Raw genomic sequence first — 15,854 nt, forward strand, 5'->3', positions numbered from 1 at the left:
CTCTCCGGCGACCCGCGTGCGATGGATGTTGACGAGCAGGGGCACATCGACGAGGCGCGGGTGTTGGATCTGGTCGCCGTTCAGATCCGCGGCGGTGCTGGTCTCTGGCGAGTTCCTTGCTCAGATCCGAAGCGGGGTGCCTCGATCTGCAACGCCAGAAGCCACGGTACGCCGATCTGAACGCTTCCCTCCTTTACTTATTCCATTTGTTGCTTCCCTAACCTGATCTCCTCCTCGCTGTTCTATCGAGCCGTCGTGGCACGGCCGCACAAGGAGGGCCAGGGCGAAGACGGCTACCCAACGGCCAAGGCACGACAAAGGTGGTGCAGCATGTGGTCCACATCGCCGGCAAGAAGCACCACCACGAGGGACAGGGCGAACTCGGCGGTGCTGGTCTCCGGCGAGTTCCTTGCTTAGATCCGAAGTGGGGTGCCTCGATCTGCAACGCCAGAAGCCACGGTACGCCAATCCGAATGCTTCCCTCCTCTACTTCTTCCATTTGTTGCTTCCCTAACCTGATCTCCTCCTCGCTGTTCTATCGAGGCGCCGTGGCACAGCCGCACAGGGAGGGCCAGGGCGAAGACGGCTACCCGACGACCAAGACACGGCAACGGTGGTGCAGCCTGTGGTCCACATCGCCGGCAAGAAGAACCACCACGAGGTCGGGTCACGGTGGTGCAGCCTGTGGTCTTCATAGTCTACCACTCCGCCGTCTTCCGCAACCCCCCCCCTCCCCACTTCCGTGTCAAGGTGAGACAAACGGCCCCTCCCCCCTGCACCGTACCCGCGAATGGACTACGGTCCGCGTTTTGCTCTAATTTGTGGCTAGCTATGTGAGCGTGTACTGATACTATTAGTATTAGGAGAAGAGAGAGGGAGATGTAGAGGGAGATAGAAAAATGTATGTGCTAGCTATTGTGAGCGTGTACTGCTACTATTAGCTTTAGGAAAAGTGTTGTGGATGGCGACAAACTATGGACGATACACACACGATGGTTAAAAATGGCCGGACATATGTATGATTGAGCAAGTCGCCGTCCACAGGTATGAGCTACGTATAGGAGAACAAGGATAAGCAAGGTCTGTGTGATTTTCTGTGACTGAAATAAATTGCAAGAGTGCTAATTTACATATTGTTGTAAACTTGATATTATCAAATATCTCGCTAATACAGTAAATGAGGACATGTTTGATTATTTTTCTCCTGTATTTTCCATGCAATAGTTCTAGTTGCACCGATCATGTTGTTTACATGTGCAACCAACATCAAAAGTAGGTTACAAATGGCCTCAAATGAGTTGCTTATTCTTTCAGATCATCACAACAGAATGAAGGTGCAATCGCAATGGAGCTGGAGGTTGAACCGAGGAATAATCATATTTGTCATGAAGCTCTTCGTACAACACTGGATAGTTTAAGGTGAGGCCATGCAATGTTGCCATAAAAATGCAATGTTTGCAGCACTACATATTTCAGTATATACTCTGTCATATTGTGTTTTGTGAGGGTAAAATTAGGAAGCACTACCATTAATAAATTTGGCTTTATCATTTTTTTGGATGAAGTGGAATTTTACATGTATGTAAATGAAATAGAAAGTACTAATTTTGCATCCTCATGATTATATAAACTACTATTTATAGATCCTACATCACCTAATTATAAGTATTTTACAAATGTTGTAGAGTAGTACCATACAGTTTAATACAATAGATAAAGTCATTCCATTTAGAGGGTATTAAGTTAATGGTAATGTTTGTATTGATTTGATTGTCTTATGAGCTACTTCTGTTGCATCTGATTGGGTCAATCACTACACCGTCATGTGTTAGGTAGTGTGAAATGACATTATCTCCACATAACCTTTCTGACATGCCACCTTACAGCACACTGCGTGTTAGAACAAGTATTCATTATTCGAGTCTGATTGTTTATTCTAAATATTATCAGAAGATATAGTGTGACTGGTTGCTGTCTAACTGTACTACCATCTTGTTTTTCCTGTGTAGGTGCTTATAAATGAACACATGCGATGCCTAATAGGAACGTGGCGGAGCACGCCGGCGAGTTCGTCCGCGCCAATGGGGTCGCCGATACTAAACAGGTTATTGAAAAATGTTATACTGATAGATGCCAACCGCGTAATTATTTTATAGCGTGTTTTGTTGAAGACCGGTAGTATTTTAAAGACCATTAATTAGCTAGTTTGGTTTGGACTTTAGACTTGTATCCTGTAGCTAGCTTGCATTTCGTTTAGATCATATTTGTGTTCTGCTGTACGATACCAGTGTATCACTCATATGGTTATTCATTGATTAATCACAAAGGCACACCACACTGTTTTCAGAAAATGATATATTGATTGATATGTACTATCTATAATTAATGGTTCATTTCACTAACTGATTTTGTCACATTTTAGATGGCACTTCTGGGCTTGAGATATTATCTTATCTATCACTCTGTCTCCCTGTTTTCTCAGTGTATATTTGGACTTTAGACTTGTATCCTGTAGCTATCTTGCATTTCATTGACATCCTATTTGGTGCTTCTCCTCATCATTCAGAGAATCAAATGAATAATGACATGCCATACACGAAGGCTATCTCCCATATTGTTGGATCTCGAGTTTATACTTATGCAATTTCAATTACTGTTTTTCAGAAACTTGAAAACAGTGGCATGCAATATTATCTCAAGAACAGTACAAGCTCCTGATTTCTAGAGAGCCGATCATACCAATCTTGTTTGATTTGATTGGGGATTATGAAGGGATCCAGTTAAAGAGATCATGTGAAAGTGAGTTTTTTATTTTCTTTACTATATCGTTGATATAATTTAACTCTTTATTTTAATTTTATACATGGACTTATAGCTATGTTGTGTACCTTTAGAGCAGTACCTATCTTAAAACATGTATCTAATTCAAGCAAAACTTGGCGACATATTTCTAATTCGTGATTGTCTGCAAACTATGATTCATGAGCCGATAGAACGTTCAAAAAGTTGTTTCATTTGGCAGCCCAGAAGGTGGTTTAGATTTTTTTGTTACATTCATTGTATTACTTGCTCTATCTTGAGAATTTAGTTGGTATTGGAGTGAATACTTTTAGACTATTCCATCGAAGCATTATGTCCTAATGCAATGACTATTACATGTAATGACTTAATATTATGACTCTAATGATATCTATCTTCAGAAGATGATTAAATTTGTTTGTTTTCTGGCATGTTGAAACACTTAAGAAGTTAATTGTTTGTTTTTTGGCTCAAATATATTTCTGAGATTTAATTAAAAAGTTAGGCAATCAACTATGGTCATAACTCTAGGTGTATGCCACACTTGCGATGTCCAGAATAGACTGTTAGCCTATAATATCTGAAAGAACTGTTTGTATTTAGTTGCAGCCCATCTAATAGGACTGCTTGATTAGAACTAAAATCAATTGTATTGGCTATGATATTTTTCTAACCTGGCACTATCTCCAATGGTGTTCTTCAGTTGGAATTTGATGGTATGCCTGACCAAGCATGATCCTAATCTAGTAACTGTTACCCTTTTACAGAATACAAAGATCAAGAAATTTTCATACCTAGAGGACCTCGCCTTCTTGGTGCTCCTTGCTTACAAGAAGGTACTCCTAGGGAATTGGTCCTCCAAGTATGGGTATTTTGATCCCTTGATATCTGTGATGGGCGAAGGGAGAGTAAGGAGGGGGTGAGGGATGGCCTTGGAGGTTAACATATATAGGTAGGTCATGCGGGGGAAGGCCATACATATTTCCAGTTTTATCATATATACTTATGCATGTTGCAGATATCTTTCCTTTGTTCATCAAACACACCTCAAAATAAATTAGAAAAGATGTCAGAAATCAGAACTTACTAAAAAATAAATTGTTGTATTAATTAAATAAACAACTTATCTGGCAGGAAAGTTACTGATTGCATGCCATATATAAACAAAATATCTTATTTGTCTATTTAAATATTGATCCTATTTTTATTAATGTTCATTAATGAATAGGTAAACATGAACTTTCTATTTATATAATGTGTATTTAATCATTTCAATGTGTACTATAAATCAAGTTAAACTAACAAACAAACAACCTTCTGTTTTTGTTGTATACAAAATCAAAACACAGATGCACCTAATGCATCATCGACCTATTGCAACGTCAACATCGACTGGGTACGAGTGGCCATAGGTCACAAGGGGGCGTGGAGCTGCTGCAGACCATCTGTGACAGAGCATAATCCAGCTACTTTGCCCAGGTCGGTACATCTTCCACACGACTACATGGTAGCAACTTGAAGAAAAATCTTCCTTTTTTGCTTCCATGACCTGATATCCTCCTCGATGATGTATCGTGGTGCCGTGACCCGGCCTAAAAGGCAGGGCCTGGGCGAAGACATATCCCCGACAGCCAAGACAAGGCCACAGTGGTGAAGACTGTGGTGAGAAAGAGCAGACTCCAGCGAATTTGACCAGCCAGGTACATCCTCTACACGACTAAACGGTAGCAACTTGAAAAAAAATTGACTTGTTTAGTATCTGCCAGAAAAATAGGAGGAACACAAAATTCTATGTAAATCAGCTAACAAATATTGAGATTACTCTTTTTCATATAACACCAATTAGATGCATATTGATTTTTTTTCATCCTATGAATCATTCGTTAGTGCCTCTTTTATTTTAATTTTACTTACCCCATATGTCTATTCTATTTAGTTAAAGTTCATACATAGAACACATCATAATTTGAATTATATTATATTAGAAGAAGATGTGACTCCCTTAGGGTAACTTAATAATAATTTACTTCCTCACCAACTAAAATAAAAAAATGTTGGTAACGAATAATAATTGTCGGAACATCCTGGGACACACTTGTTATTTATGTAGTCAATAAGAAAACACTTTGGCGGGGACTAATTTTGGCTACTATATTCAGGAACACATACAAGATAATCAATGCTTTATCAGAAACATATTGAGCATGACAGATAAATGTGGATCCTATGTGAACTTGAAGATTGGTGACAATTGAAGGTATGTGCCTTATGACCATTCGATTGCTGGCTTGAAAGTATACATCGTATCGTATAACAGTGCGTGTATGGATGAAGTTATACGATACGAGATTAGCTATAGCAAAGTAATATTAACGACTTGCACAACAACGACGAAATATTAATGAATCTATTTGTTCACTTAAATAATTCACTAAAGAAACTGATCAGGAAAGCGCTACGCGCTAATCATGCATTTGCCCAGCAATTATTTAGATATCTTCATCACAAGCGTTAGGATTTATTTCTTTGGTGTGACAAAATAGCCTAGATGGTCTGCCCTGTCCCACTTAACACACAGGAACATATTGTGGTTCTCCTTTTTAAGATCGATATGTGCATAGTCTACTCATGCCACCTCTCCCCCTCGTCCTCTATCCTTGATGCATCATGGCGCCTCTCTCCCTCATCCTCTCTTGATTGCAACACTGATTGGTAACCGGAATGTGAGGCTCTATTAGCTTGAGAAGCTAGACCCCTCGCCGGAATAAGTTGCTTTGTCGTCGGAGCGGTTGAATCCTCGTAGGGTAGAAGATATGAAATGTGGCTCAATGATCATTGACGTCAGACAAACAAAAATTACCAAAACAACAAATATAACAGCAAAACCAACTTGTAGTAGTACCAAAACTCCAAATAGTTCTTAATATTGTAAACCCAAAAACAAAAATTATAGTTTCCATCCATAACATAACATGACAAGATGATTGAAGTATTCCTGACGGTTCTCGTTGCATAGAAGCATACTTAGTTGTTCAAAACCCTCAAGGCCGCCGTAATCTCATGAGGGATGTTTCCAGCAGCTAGATTGTCTTTGACCATGAGCATCTGGACTACCACTTGGCTCCTGAGCATAATTGGATCCTAGAAACAATGAAACAAATTCACCATGAAACGCCGAAGTGGTTGGATTATAAATGGCACATTAAAACTCGTCGTAAAGATAATTACTGTAGTTTCCATCCAGGTCATGCTACGCAAAGAACCTAGCTGGCGGGCCATCTCTTGTAGAACTAAGAAACCCAAGTCTTTGCTGTGACAAACAGAATAAAAATTTGAGATTTCTACATACTGCATCTTATTCATCTGAAAAATTTATTAAAGTACCGCCAAAAATTGAATGACATGTTGTCTTGTCGCCAATCCATGAGTTCAGTGTTCCATCCAAGGACCCTAGCCTGCAACACTTCATTGAGTTCTTGCTTCAAAATAGTGATCTCCTTCATCATCTCTTTGTTGTTAGTGCTATTTCCCACTTGTCGTACGTCTAGTGATGGATTAAATACGATAACCCTTCTCCTCATCCGATTGACCACAAGTAGACCATACGACGAATCCGGGATAGACAACGGAAGTAGATACTACAGAAGGTCAACACAGGTTAATTGCAATCAGGAAAGAAAAAATAAGTTAGGAATTAAAGACTCTTACAATTGTGGAGTTGAACACATCATATCTAGGAAAGGGCTGTAGAATAGCATTGTTGATCAGCGTCGAGGTGCGCTGCCCTTGCGGCATCCATGAATTCCTTAGAGCTCGTGATTGAGCATGAAACTGCAAGTCAAAATAATGTTTTCCTCCAACCATGTTGGTGCCTGCATGCCTCTCTACTTCAGCGCTCGCAAGCTTACGAACAGTGAGATTGAAGCAATCGGGATGTAGGCTTGCTGACATCACAAATAGTGTGTCCTTCAGCATTCTGAGGCTGATTTCGATCCGGTACGGTGTATCGCTTCTTATCCAGATTGAGCTGCACGTAAAAATACATATAAATGGTTAGCACTATGAGTGGTTCTTTAAAATATAAATTGTTCATATGGTAACATTGTCTAGATAATCTAATAGCTATGAACAGAACTAATATTTTGATAAACTATAGAGCATGCAAATTTTTTCAGCACCTTCTAGCAAAAGCTAAAATTAGATAATGATTTCTCTGTAAGAACAATATTAATTTGTTAGAAATTAAGAGCAGGAAAATTTAGGTAGCACCCATTATACCAAGTTTGCTGGCTGTTGAAAAACAATATTTAATTGTTGCACAATATAGTAAGGACATTAATTTTATCAACATTTGTACTGCAAATAATATTAGAATTTTGTTATTCATTACATACGGTATATGTGCAACAGAAATACTGCCAAAACATTAAACAAAAATAATTTCCCTGTAAGAACAATATTAATTTGTTAGGAATTAATAGCAGGAAAATTTAGGTAGCACCCTTTATACCAAGTTTGCTGGCTGTTGAAAAAAAAATTATATTGTTGTACAATATAGTAAGGACATTAAGTTTATCAACATTTGTACTGCAAATAATATTAAAATTTTGTTATTCATTACATACGGTAGATGTGCAACGGAAAAACTGCCTAAACATTTAACAAAAATAATTTTGTACTGCTGGCCGCAAAAAGTAAGATTTAATCAAAAGGAAAACAAATAAAGCTATATCATACTCCTATATCAAACAGAGTCTACTTTGTACGACCTAGTTCTAATGAGATATCTTTAGAGAAAATAAACATATAAGAGCATAACTTACTCTAGTGTCTGCTCATCATGAACGCCGTTCATAAAACCGAATATATATTCGAGTGCATCTTCCACGAAATGCCTTGGTGGGGGCAGAAGATGCAGGGGTGCGGGCAAATCCTCTTGGGGGTCGGCCACAGCATCGTGGAGCTGGAGGTCAGCCTCATTGGGGTCGGGGGCAGCGGCATCCTGGGTCGCCGGCGCATTGTTTCCAATGATAGGATCCATCGCTGTTCGATAGGCGTGAGTGATCGTTCGCTGAGGCGTCTTGGCAATTAGGATGTCGATGCAGCATATATTTGGCAGCTAGATTTATTGCCTCCAACTGCTTTTTATTGCCTGCCGAAAAAATCGGCGATGGGAGTATAAACGGATATATTTTGAATGCTATTTATTGCCTGCCAAATATATCAAATCGTTATTAATGCTTTTTATTGCCTGCCAAATATATCAAGTCGTTTTAAGACGTAGATGATTCTTTCTAATTATAAAAAATCATGACAGGGGCATATCAGATCTTTCTCCTTTTTTATAGTTGAATATTTTGTTCCTAAGGATTGCCGTATTTACAGTTCAATATCAATGAATCGAAAAAAACAACCTTTTGTATAAATCCAGATATCCCGAATTAAGCACGCGTACAAAAAATACATACTGCCATAATGGCTACACGTAGAGTTGACAAGCAAAAAGAAAACACACTTTAACAGAAATGTTTGTTCTGTGTGAATACATTATTACTCCAAATGTAGATAAAAGGACCGAGGGAAATGAGCTATCTAATGAGCCGTCTTGAAAAATAAACTCATCTACTGTCCATTTTTCCTGGCTACAACTGCAGCATTGACGTATGATAGTGTTTCGTCAAATGTCGTTAAGCAGGCTTCATGGATATCTATGAAAAAACAATTAATTAGTACTAATATCATCGTAATAAAAAAATGAACAAAAAGCCATAGAAATCAAAATAGTTTATAGATCTTACGTTGAAGATGATGAAAATCATCGTCTATGTCGGGGGAGAACAAGAATGTGCTCTCCCTCATAGTCTCGAGGCACTTATCCCTCCGGTTTAGCTGTATGTACGTAACTGCAATTTTCTCGAATAAATTTTCAGTGCACTGCAAGTGTTTCAAGTGACGACCAGCATGCTCTTGACTTAGGCGTATAAAAAGTATCTCCCAGCTGGAATGATTAAGATATGTTGATGGTAGTCAACTATCAAATAACAATAATCATATAAAATCTCAATTACTGATAGGAGTTTACCAAAAATTCTGATGCCTATCTCAACAAAATGGACCTGCCGTCTATATAATGAATCCCACCTATGTTGTATCCTACCAGCATAGACAAGAATACCAAGAACATCTGGAAAAAATTAAGTCTGGGTGAGACAAAATGTTGAATGGATAAATATACAAAAACAAACTAAAAGATGTTGCACCGGTAATGGTTTTGTCTCATAGCAAGGGTATGGCACCAAATTGTCGGAAAAAAGATGGACAGATTGTCGATGCAATACTGTGCATCGATGTCCTAACCATGGTCATAGCATTTAGTTCAATGACGAACTCCATGCATAGATACCAGAAGTGACCATCTAGCATTTCCGTGGGGTTTATCCCAACGCTAGTGAAGTGATATGTTAGCCCGGTATGCAGATTGTCGTTGAATCAATAAGATTGGTTGTTGAAGGCAATTGCTTCAATCTTTGTTCCCTATATATTTTTAATAATTCAGATAACAAGAATTTAGAACACATGTGTATATACATTAAAAAAGGTTGATATATTTAGTGATCACTAATCTCATACTTCCTGGTCCATAAGTATGCAACGAAAGTATGGGTTTCCCATTGCATGCACCCTGATATGGGACTTCCACATCACCTTAGCTTGAATGATCCAACATCTGTGATAGATATGTTCCATCTGTACACTTTGAAAATTCAGGTACCTACATAAAGTAATACAAAATGATGAGATAAAGAAACGGTGATGTCAGATAAGAGTGCACGTAGATCTATACACTTTCTTGTTCATCGGAGGGATGATGGGATCCGGTGGATTCGCCATCACCCTCCTCGAGGGCCTCGAGCTGTACGATATCACCATGGTCAGGGAGCTAATGGATGAAGTGTTAAAGAATGATAGAGGGGCGCACGGGCATATATAGTCCAAGGGGCCCATAGGCGGGAAAATCAACATTCTTTCAATTTTTGCATGTGGCCGTATAGCGAAAAAAACACTCCAATATCGAAATGATTATAAATAGTAGGTTATGAGAGTTCTTTGGCAACAATATATTTATTGCTAAAACTTTTTGAATCAATTAATTATTTATAGATATTTGAGATTCTAAATCTGATAAAAATCATGTCAATTATCTCACCGGTATCATTGATTCCTTTTCGCCTGTTAATACGCTATATCTCTACTCCATATGAGGATATAGGATCTTTAGTTAGAAACGCAATAATTGGATATATATCTAAATAATTAAGGTGATAGTGCGTTAAGGTAAGTGTATTCACGCAATAAATATATTACCATTAATTACAAACATGTAATCAATTAAAATATCGATTATTTACTCAGTTTTTATTTAGCTATATTCACGCAATTAATATTATTACCATGTATTCACTAATATTTCGTCGATTAAAAATATTACCATTAATTACAAACATGTAATCAATTAAAAAATATATTATTTACTCAGTTTTAGTACATGTGATGAGACTTCGTTGTGTTACTTTGCAACTACTATTTTATGGGCGTTTTAGAATAGTGACAATTTCGATGGTAGCGTGTATTCATATAAGAATAAGATAAATATCTGTTCTTTATGAAAGTTTGCATCAGCTTGTTGCTCTCCGTGTATTCATATAAGAAAAAGTAAAATATAACATGTTAAGCGACAAAACTCAAAGGGAAGATCAAAAACAGACAGTAAGAAACCAAGCATGAAATAATATATGTTCGTTATTCATACTTTCATAGTTTGACTCCAAATCGATTACAATGCAAAATGCTCTTAAGGAGCGTTGAAACATAAAACATAAAAAGCTGTAAAGAATATTGTATAATTCCTTATGATTGCTCTTTTCAAGGCATTTCCGTCTTTTTGTCACATGCTTGCATGTGCTTCACAACCATATATTCCAACTGATCGATCTTCTTTATGAGAGTTTGCATGAGCTTGTTGCTCTCCTTGGTTGCCTGCAGAATTTGATCATTTGTAGTAGCCAAACCGTCCCCAAACCTTCTTTCCTATCGTCTTTCCTTATGGGATAACTAATACTAATAGGCAGGTTAATAGGCTCGACGTGATTATGCATCCTAAGACATTTTGACTTTGGCGTGTTACCCTGAGCAAAGGGACGCATCGGCGTAGTGCTGTCATCATCTTCTAGTACACCAAGATCTTCCTGCCAACGAATATCCTCAACAGCATCATCGCTGAAGCGAATTGAACTGTTGGATGACGCCATGTGAGAGGAGGATGGAGTGTTAAGAAATAGTATGACTTGTTCAAGAGAGGTCTGGTAAGGTCGCTCGAACGGTTGATCAATATATAAGCGTTTATAGGAAGCTCTGATTAGGAAATCGGTAATCAAATCCACCGATTTGGTCACGATCAAATATTAATTAATAGGATCAATTTTGCGATTCGGTGAGTAAAACCTACTATATGATTAGAAGACAAAAAAGATATCATGTCTTAAGATTTCATTCCTGATAAACCGAATAGGAATTTTTTTTATAGAGGAAGCAAATAAGATAGTTAACATGCACGTATTGTTTTAGTGACATGATATCAGAGATTCGCGAAATATCTGCCTATAATTTCATAATTAATTATAATTTTACACACCAGAAGATTCTGTTATTAAATAGCTGTTTGTATGGACAAAACGTTTGTTAGTTTTAGAATATCTTCTTTTACATTTTTAGTACAACGTTGTCTTGTTTCAGTATGTTATTTTCAGCGTACATAACAAAAAATACATTATGAAGGCGGAAATATTTCAACGGAAAATTAATTAACGTAGCACACACGGTAGAGTATGTTTCCAACATTCCGGATGGGGTTATTTGAAATACTAATAAAACAACGACGTGAATTTTGTATAGTTAAACTCTGGAAGGAAATTGCAAAGAGATGAAACAGATGAGGGTTGTGTTTCCTTAGTTTGTAGATTCATTATTTAAAGAGACTAAACATATATTATATCTTCAAAGATCTCACAACTCTCTACACAGTAGAAGCTGGAAAAGTAGCATTAGGTATCAACATCATATGTCCCAACCAACTCATCTGCAACCACTTCATGACATGAAATCACAATTGGGATATAGACTAACATGTATAGCAAGATTTTTAGGTTAATATATACCTGGAGTTACATCCGTCGATGTGATTTTTTCTGCTGCTTTGCTTTGTGGATTCCCCATACGTACCTGTAAGCACAGATTTTGTAATCTTAACGATAGCTTGTGTACTAAATCTATGAAATGCTTTTTGCCAAGTTTATTCTTGTTTTCTTCCTAATATGTAGATATTTCAATTAAATTCTGGTTTGCGATCCAACTTGTTGCAAAAAAAATGCTTTCCATTATGCCATTAAAACATATACCTGCATTAGGTATCATCATTTGAGTAGTTGATCGTTCTGTGGCAAAAAAAAATGATCTGCTCGTCTACTTTAGTGATCATAGGTCAGAATATCAAATATGCCACTTCGATTAATTGCCACTTTATACAGGCAAAACAATAGCTTCCTAGAGTACGTTATGTTCCTTTCAGATTAATTGCCACAATTGTAGAGCTGAAGGTGACAGTGTGAGGACAGTACTCATGTAGAAGACATTGTTCTCTATGTATTTGCATATATAAACTGATTGGTTCTCTATGCATTTGTTCTTTCTATTCTATTTCAAAAAGAACAATATAGCCAAACATTTTATTTTGACAAACATTGCACATATTTCTCAATCCAAAACTTGATGCATCATAATGGTCTGTGTCCTAACCGGCATCTACGCATTAAATCTTAAAAAAACAGCAAAATCAGAAGGAAAACAATTAGTTAACGGTATGCTAAGATGATACACTCACTCTTATCTATTGTATGTAGTGCTTGCATAATCAGTCATGTGCATGCATGCTACTTTAAATGCGTTTCAGTTAATTCTGGTGAGATGATCTACTGTGGGCCGCCAACTTCTTATGGGAGGGGGTGTTGTTTGACAAAATTAGTTAATGCTGGTGAGATGAGGTGCAAATGCAGAATGATGTGGAAGATAAATTCTGGTGTTACAGTCACATCTAATTGTATATATAGGCTTGATATTTTTTGACGCATTCAAATGTACTTTCAAGGAGCAGTGAGACCCATTTGAAGCTGGTCAATGTACTTTCAGGGAGCAGTGAGACATTTGAAGGTACAGTTTATGAATGATGAGTTTTATGACAAACTGTTCAGAAAGCTCGAGCAATTTGCAGGCGATTTACCATATTTTTAATTTGTTACACAGTTTTTTGGCACACAAGAAAGCTGGGTAGATGTCGCGGCTGGGGTGTTCTCTTCTCCCTGCGGTGTTAGGCTCTGTTACGGATGAGTCGAGAACGCCCCACAGCCTCCACTGCACCTCCATTGGAGCTGTCGAGAGCATCTCAGGTACGCTCTATGCAGTTGTGTGTACATGTTTTTTTACTGTTGAGTGCACATCAGATTTTCGTATGTTTGCTTGTAGTGCTCTTCTATGTGGAATGGATACTTCTCTCATCCTGTTACAGATGTAGAATAAGAAATAGATTGTTATCCATACCTATGCATATATGCTAGATCAGATGTATTTTTGGGGGTGCTAAATCATACAGTCCCAGTTTTTTGCACCAACTATGCTATTAAACTCGATTGGTGATTACTGAATGGTTCCAATTTGATAGGAGTATACTTTAATGATGAATGAAACCATTGTAATGTAAAAAGGAACTGGATTGCTTTTTTTGACTTGAGTTCCCATGCAAAGTCTAAATTGATCAGGGGTAAAACAAACTTGATTATCCAACTAAAACTCTTCTGCTGTCTAGATACCGAAGAAATAAATCAATGCCATGCAGATCATGCATCCCGTCTGGGTGTCCAAGAGCGAAAGTCGGATGTCAATGCATTCAATGTATTTGAAACAATGGATGTAAGACAGAATCAATTAGTGGATATTTCAACAATGGATGTAAGACAGAACCAATGCGCGGATCTGTTGAAAGTATGTACTGTAAGCACAACTGTTGTAATACCTACCCAGAAACTGGGAAACTGGGAATCGGCGGCGCCTCCAAAACGGGAACGCGGCGCCGTCGGTTTCTGTGCGTGATCGGCGGCGCCTCCAAAACGGCAACGTGGTGCCGTCCGCTGAAGGGCGGCTGAGGCGAAACTTAGGATCGGCAGCGGCAAAGGCAATGATGTCCGGAGGGGGCGAGGGGATGGATCGGGCGAGCGAAGGAGAGGTTGGCGGCGGCGGCAGAAGATCAGATGTGGGCACGACGCATCGATCGGGCGTTTTTTTTGGCGTTAGAGGTGTGACGTAACGTGGGCGGGGCGTTAGACGAAGAAAAACCAGCGAAGGGAGGGATGGTGGGAGGATAGACGATAAAAAACCAGTGAAAAAAACCGGAAGACTATTCACCAACTGCTATATTAGGAGTAGAGATATACCACAATGGAGGATGTTACAAAGTCTACCCTGTACTTATGATTCAGTTCACGTTCCATACACAAGAGAATTTGATGCTTGTGCTTATTTACTTTCTTTGGTCGTTTTACTGCATCATGTATATAAAAGAATGAGAATCGGTTCACATTTGGTCGTTGGAAAAAGCTGTGGGACAACGAGTCTGCAGAGACGACATTGAATTTTATCAAAGCGGCTTCATTTTGTTTTGAACTATCCAAGAGAGACAAGGTTGCTTCATTTGCAAGCTCAAAACTCTTTATGATTGTATTCTGCTTCTCTACCCAGTTCACTGAATATATGTACCAATGCAATTGGTTGTTGGTGTTTGATCCCATTAGTAGTAGTATGATCAAATTTGTTTCAAGACATGCAGTCCCCAAATGCTCCACTCCCCACAATCTGACGAATGGGAGAGGGAAGTTGAGGCTATGGTCGCGCCGTTGTAGACAAACAGTTTAACACTGAGGTAATGTGATAAAAATAATCGTTTTTTCTCTCTCGTACGTTTCGATTTATGTATGTCTGCTACGTACAATTCATGTACTCCCTCCGTCCCAAAATAAGTGACTCAACTTTATACTAGCTTTACTATAAAGTTAGTACAAAATTCAGTCATTTATTTTAGGACAGAGGGAGTACTGTTCTGTCCTTGGACTGGTTCCTTCTACTCCCTTTGTAAACTAATATAAGACCATTTAGATCACTAATTTAGTAATCTAAACGCTCTTATATTAATATACAGAGGGAGTAATATTTTTGTTGTATATTACTACGTTCAGTTGGTGTGAAATCCCCCAATTTTTGGTTAATCTAGGAAGTAAAAATAAGTTCAGTTTGTAGACTGTTTAAACCACTTTTAACTGAACTTGTACAAGCATCAAATCTAGGATATTTCAAGTCTCTTCACACAAAGTATATTACATAGCAATAATTTCATCTTATTGTTGTACCAATCCGATTATGAGGTGTATTCGTGGTGCTTTGAAGTGTAAAAATTGCAGTACTTTTCCTTCCTCTTTTTTTGTATTATTTTAGCTCAAGCTTACACTTGCTGACTGGACACTAAATAACATTCTTCTGTTTTTTTTGTTGCAACGAGAGAATAATAATGAGATGTGCTGCCACATGGAGAACTTGGACCAATTGATAAGACACCAAATCTTGGGCACTAAATTATGTGTATGTAGTTGATCTGCATCTGAAATTTCTTTATAATAGTTGTGTATATTATAGTTAATTTCACCGATATATGTGTATCTTTTATTTGGTTATTTGGCCTGAACCTACAGTTCAAGGTTAGTAATTATTTGGTCCGAGCCTACTATTCCATTCCATGTCTTGTATAATTCTCTTTTTTGACATGAAGAGTTCCCGGAGGTTGGATGGCAATTTGAAAATTCCAGTGTATGCTTCAAGATGTATGCATATAATTTTACCAAAAAAGGCTTGCGCCCCAATATGTTAATATAGCAACCACCCGATACAGCCAGAAGTTC

The 15,854-nt window shown here is 38.1% G+C and overlaps 2 long non-coding RNA genes across 2 annotated transcripts; both read left to right on the plus strand.

The window, feature by feature from the left end:
- The first annotated feature begins 558 nt into the window (after positions 1 to 558).
- LOC123041817 (uncharacterized) lies at positions 559 to 2,786 on the plus strand. The gene is made up of 4 exons (XR_006418641.1): positions 559 to 750; positions 1,315 to 1,419; positions 2,010 to 2,104; positions 2,665 to 2,786. It is a non-coding gene; the product is annotated as an uncharacterized lncRNA (long non-coding RNA).
- Positions 2,787 to 12,663: 9,877 nt separating this feature from the next.
- LOC123041818 (uncharacterized) lies at positions 12,664 to 14,325 on the plus strand. The gene is made up of 3 exons (XR_006418643.1): positions 12,664 to 13,062; positions 13,156 to 13,298; positions 13,715 to 14,325. It is a non-coding gene; the product is annotated as an uncharacterized lncRNA (long non-coding RNA).
- The last annotated feature ends 1,529 nt before the right edge of the window (positions 14,326 to 15,854 follow it).

Source organism: Triticum aestivum, chromosome 2B, assembly GCF_018294505.1.
Source record: "Triticum aestivum cultivar Chinese Spring chromosome 2B, IWGSC CS RefSeq v2.1, whole genome shotgun sequence".
In the NCBI taxonomy this organism is placed as follows: domain Eukaryota; kingdom Viridiplantae; phylum Streptophyta; class Magnoliopsida; order Poales; family Poaceae; genus Triticum; species Triticum aestivum.